General features: G+C 34.2%; 1 pseudogene; it reads left to right on the top strand.

Moving 5' to 3' along the window:
- Positions 1–1,653: 1,653 nt before the first annotated feature.
- LOC130835569 (TBC1 domain family member 22B-like) lies at positions 1,654–2,647 on the top strand (annotated as a pseudogene).
- Positions 2,648–5,075: the final 2,428 nt, after the last annotated feature.

The raw sequence follows: 5,075 nt of genomic DNA on the forward strand, positions 1-5,075 counted from the left end.
TAACACATATATATGGAATCTAAAAAATGATACTGATGAACACAGTGGAAGGGCATGATTAAAGATGTAGATGTAGAGAATGAACTTGAGGACACCAGGTGGAGGGGAACCTGGGATGTAGTGAGAGAGTAGCATTGATGTACACACTCTACCAAATGTAAAATAGATGGCTAGTATGAAGCTACTACAGAGCACAGGGAGATCAGCTTCATGCTCTGTGAAGACCTAAAGGGGTGGGATAGGTAGGTTGGGAGGGAGGCTCAAGAAAGAGGGGATATGGAGATATATGTATACATGTGGATGATTCACTTTGTTGTACAACAGAAACTAACACAATACTCTAAAGCAATTATACATCAATAAAGATAAAAAAAGGAAGAAAAAAGGGAAAAAAAGACAAAATTGGGAATGATATTTGCAGTTTTATAAGTGCTCATTTACATTATTCTGTTGAATTTCAATAACGCTGGTGAAAAGGAAGGACAGGTATTCTCATCCAAATTTTAAACAAGCAAGAAAATTGAAGTTTGGAAAAATCAATGCTGGCTCAAAATTTAATGATTAAGTGGACAATTTTATTCTTCTGACATAAATCTAGTAATTTTTTGCTTTTACATTATCTTTTTGCTTACATTGTCTAGTTTAATACCAATTTATATGAATTGATATATAAATGAAATGGGATCCTGGTAAAAAGACTCATGAATAGCTGAGATGTTCTCTAGCTGTCATTTATAGTCATCATACAATGTATAATTTCCTAAGTTACTATAAGTTAGCATTACATCATGATTAATTGATCAATTTTGATCCTTCCAATTCTCTGTTACTCATTTTCTTAGCCCTATGAGTTTGATAAGGACCTAGAAATGCTGCTGTTTTCACTAATGAGCATGTCTTAAAAGCTTGACTAGGTAAGCTCTAAGTTATAAATTGAGTTTTTCAAATAATGTAACATCTCTGTAAAGAGTCTGTGAAGTGGAAAATGAACCTAAATCGGAAATCAAGACTAGAGAAAATAGTACCTTTTATGAAGGTGAGCTAAAAGGGTCAAGAAAAACAAATTGAAAGTAATAACTTTGCAAAATGTATTATCTCAAATACATAAGTATATTGCCATACTAAGTGTCTTGAAATAGGTAGTTGTTCAGTGACCTACAATTATGTTGGTCCTTAATATCTATGCATTACTATTTTTGGAAATGAATGCATAATAAGTAGAAAATTTGCTGTAAGTATTCTTCTATGCTACACTACTTAAAATTTATTATAATGCTTCATATTATCCTAGGTCTCACATTGAACATTATGTATGTTACACCTCAAAAGATCTTGTAGAAAAAGAGTACAGACATTTAGAATGTAGCAAGCATATTAAGGTAATACATTGTTTGAATTGGGATACTGGGGGGGTGGGAATAGCAATATATAACTTATTTATATATTTATGTATCAGATTAATCAGGCCTAATCATTTCTAACTAATGAATTAGAAGTGAAGGAGAGACATCCAAGATGGCTCGCCCAGGATCTGGGAGTTGATGACTGGCAGCGGGGAAGTGGCCTGGGCTGGACCTGAGATTGCAGGGTCCTGGGGGCATCTCACTAGGTAACCCCCTGGCTTACCTACAAGGCCTTCTCTTGGCGGCCAAAATGGCCACAGAGAACAGCAATCAGTTTTGGAAGAGAAGTGCCAAGCTACCGGGGAGCATCCAGCCTGTGTATGGAGCATAGCACCCTCCTCTGAATGCTCCGCTCACCAAAAACATCATTAGAGAAAAGTCAAAAGTCAACACTGTTCCTTTAAAGAATAAGAAGGCCTCAAGTTTTCATGAGTTTGCTGGGAACACCAGTGATGCTTGGGACATTGGTGATGATGAAGAAGAGGACTTATCTTCTCCTTCTTTCCAAACTCTGAACTCAAAAGTTGCTTCCCAAGTGCTAGAAAATTATAGCAAGCTGAGGGTGAAACCAGAATGATCCCGGTCAACAACATCCAATGTTCCTGCCAGCTACAAGGTCATAAAGTCCAGCAGTGGCAACCAGCAGTCCAGAAATTCCAGTGATACATACCTGAGGAAGCCACTCCACAAACAGCAGTCACTCCCTCTCCTGCCCATCATCCCCTGTTGCCCGGATCTTGGACCAGAACGCTTCTGGGGAACCCCTATGACTGTCCGGGGGAAAACCAGCCTAGAAAATTTCCATCAGCTTCTCTCCAGTCACAACACTGACTTAGATGAACTGAGGAAGTGTAGCTGGCCAGGGGTTCCCAGGGAGGTTTGACCTGTACCCTAGAGATTCCTGTTGGGCTATCTCCCAGCAAATATCAAGAGGAGGAAATTTTCCTTGCAGCAGAAGCGGGAGGAATATTTTGGCTTCATTGAACAGTATTATGACTCTGGAAATGAGGAACATCACCAGGATACCTAAGACAGATTCACGTTGATATTTCAAAGAATCTTCATTCCATTGTTCCAGCAACCACTAGTACAGGAGATCTTTGAAATAATTCTATTTATTTGGGCCATCCAACACCAGTGGGTATGTCTAGGGAATTAAAGACCTGGTCACTCCGTTCTTTGTCGTCTTCTCAGAATATGTGAGTACTTTTGGAATTAGGTTAGGTTTGGCTGTGAATAAATAACAGATCTAAAATAACAGCAGCTCGGACTTCCCTGGTGGCTCAGTGGTTAAGAATCTGCCTGCCAATGCAGGGGACAGGGGTTCATCCCTCATCTGAGAAGATCCCACATGCCAGAGAGCAAGTAAGCCCATTCCACAACTACTGAGCTTGCGCTCTAGAGCCCCTGAGCCGTAACTATTGAGCCTGTGTTCTGCAAACTACTGAAGCCTAGGTGCCTTACCTTTAAAAATCATAATAAAATACCGCATTTGTCCTAGACTTAGATATTTATTAAGGATATGACATAGTATGTAGTAATATATAAAAGCATTAATTGACAGAAATATACTCATCAAATTTCTTCATTCCCAAGAATAGGTCACCACAAACTATAAGAATGAAATAAAAAAAAAATTGAGTTAATAATTGGCTAAGTGTTTAGATTGTTTAAATGTTTGAAAAAGACATATATTCCTTTGGTTCAGTTCCTGAGAAAGCATTATGTGCAGGTTTTTTTTTTTTTAAATGGAGAGAGAGAACAGAAGATGGGAGGGAGAAGAGAAAATAACAAATTAGTCAGTTCCTCATGTCAAAGGAATAATATTTTCAGTGTGGGTATATTTAGAGACCAAAAACAAGAACATTATATTGTGGACTCTGTTTTTCTAAGAGGTTAATAATCAAGGAAGTAATCAGAATGTGGTGAAAATGGGGAAAAGATGTGGGAATAAACTACAGAAATAATTTATAAAACATGTCATGGATGAAGAAGGCAAGCTAGGAAGACATTTTTAAATAGGGTAAGTAGATTGAACAACTACACCGAAAATGGTATAAGGAAAGGTTTGACTAGACTGTATTGGACAAGTCATGCTGTGAGATAGTACCATCCACATAGTTAGGGGAGGCCACTTATGGAGTAGAACCTGGAATTTATGAAAGAATTTAAGTTAAATAAAACAATATGTGAAGCACACAAATATCTTGAAAACAGTAATGAAATGATAAATAATGTATGGAGAAAATTACAATTTTTGAATGTGGCAAAAGGGTTGCAAAGATAAAATATATATGTGTATAATTGAAATTAAATGTTTAGAATGACCTATTTGAATTGGAGACTAAAAAAATGCACAATATCTAAACTCTGTCTGAAAGGATTGTGGGCCTTGCCAATTGGTGACCAGTATTTATAAGGTTAAGCTTCATTCCAAGTCAATTGATTTTTCTTTTGAAATTTGTCTGTTTAAATTCTGAATATGCAACTTTCCAGGCTTATTCCATAGCACTTTTTATTTTTATTTTTGAAGGGTAGCTGTCTGAAAGGCCTTAGTGTACTTCATGTGTGGTTTCTCTAGTTTTTTTACAAAAAGAGTATGTTTGAGAACAAGAAGATAAATTAAAGATATTTACTTTAAAATTTTCTAAGTATCAAATTTGAAAAATATGTCAAAAATATCATGCTTTTAACTAATTTCCCAAATATACATATATAAATAATGTAAAATACAATGTATTTATATGAATAATAAGTAATATAAAATTATATATAAATGCATATTGTATGCTTTACATTGTTAAATTGACATCCTTACACATAAAATGTACTATACATTTGCATTTAAAATATAGGATCTTTTAATCACTTTAAGTAGCTTTCCCCACTTAATATTTTAAATATAAAAATTTATGAAATAGTTTATGTTTTAGATATTTTGAGTGTAATCTTTTTCATTAAAGCATGTTTGTAAAAAATTTCTAAAATCAATGTATTTATAATACTTCAAAAATATTTATAAAGAAATTATTTCTTAATATCTGGTACAATTATATTTATATTACAGAAACATTTATCTTGTAAAATTAACTGATTCACATATTATCCTGAGTAGATTGTACTATATTTGAAAAAAAGCAAAAACAAATAATAAGACACTTGGGTTAGGTTATCACCCATCAATTTTCCCATTGCTTAAATCGCAGTGTATTAGCCCTAAATATTACAACTTAATGGAAAAAATATGAAAATATTGTGTTAGTACTAGACTTGGATATTTAAAAACATTTGAATAAAATATTAATTATCATGATTTGTTGATGCTTTGCCATTTATAACAATATTTATAAGCACAATAAGCATATTTAAACTAATGTTGATTTTTCCCATCTGGATCAGAGCAGTGTTTATTCCTTTCAAATGCTAATTATTGAGAAACATAAAGATCTTTATGGTTATAATAAAGCCATCATATAACTCACAAGGTTTTCTATACTAGATTGTCTATGAATAATATTAACTCTATTAATTTCCAGGGCCATTGAATACAAATAATTGTGGAGGACTTGCCCTGTCATATCCATGAGTAAAACATGTTCTATGCTCCACTGGACAGCACATCTTAAAATTATATTGGAATATATAAATATGATCTGGATAAAGGATGGAAGC

Source organism: Hippopotamus amphibius, chromosome 14, assembly GCF_030028045.1.
Source record: "Hippopotamus amphibius kiboko isolate mHipAmp2 chromosome 14, mHipAmp2.hap2, whole genome shotgun sequence".
NCBI lineage: Eukaryota > Metazoa > Chordata > Mammalia > Artiodactyla > Hippopotamidae > Hippopotamus > Hippopotamus amphibius.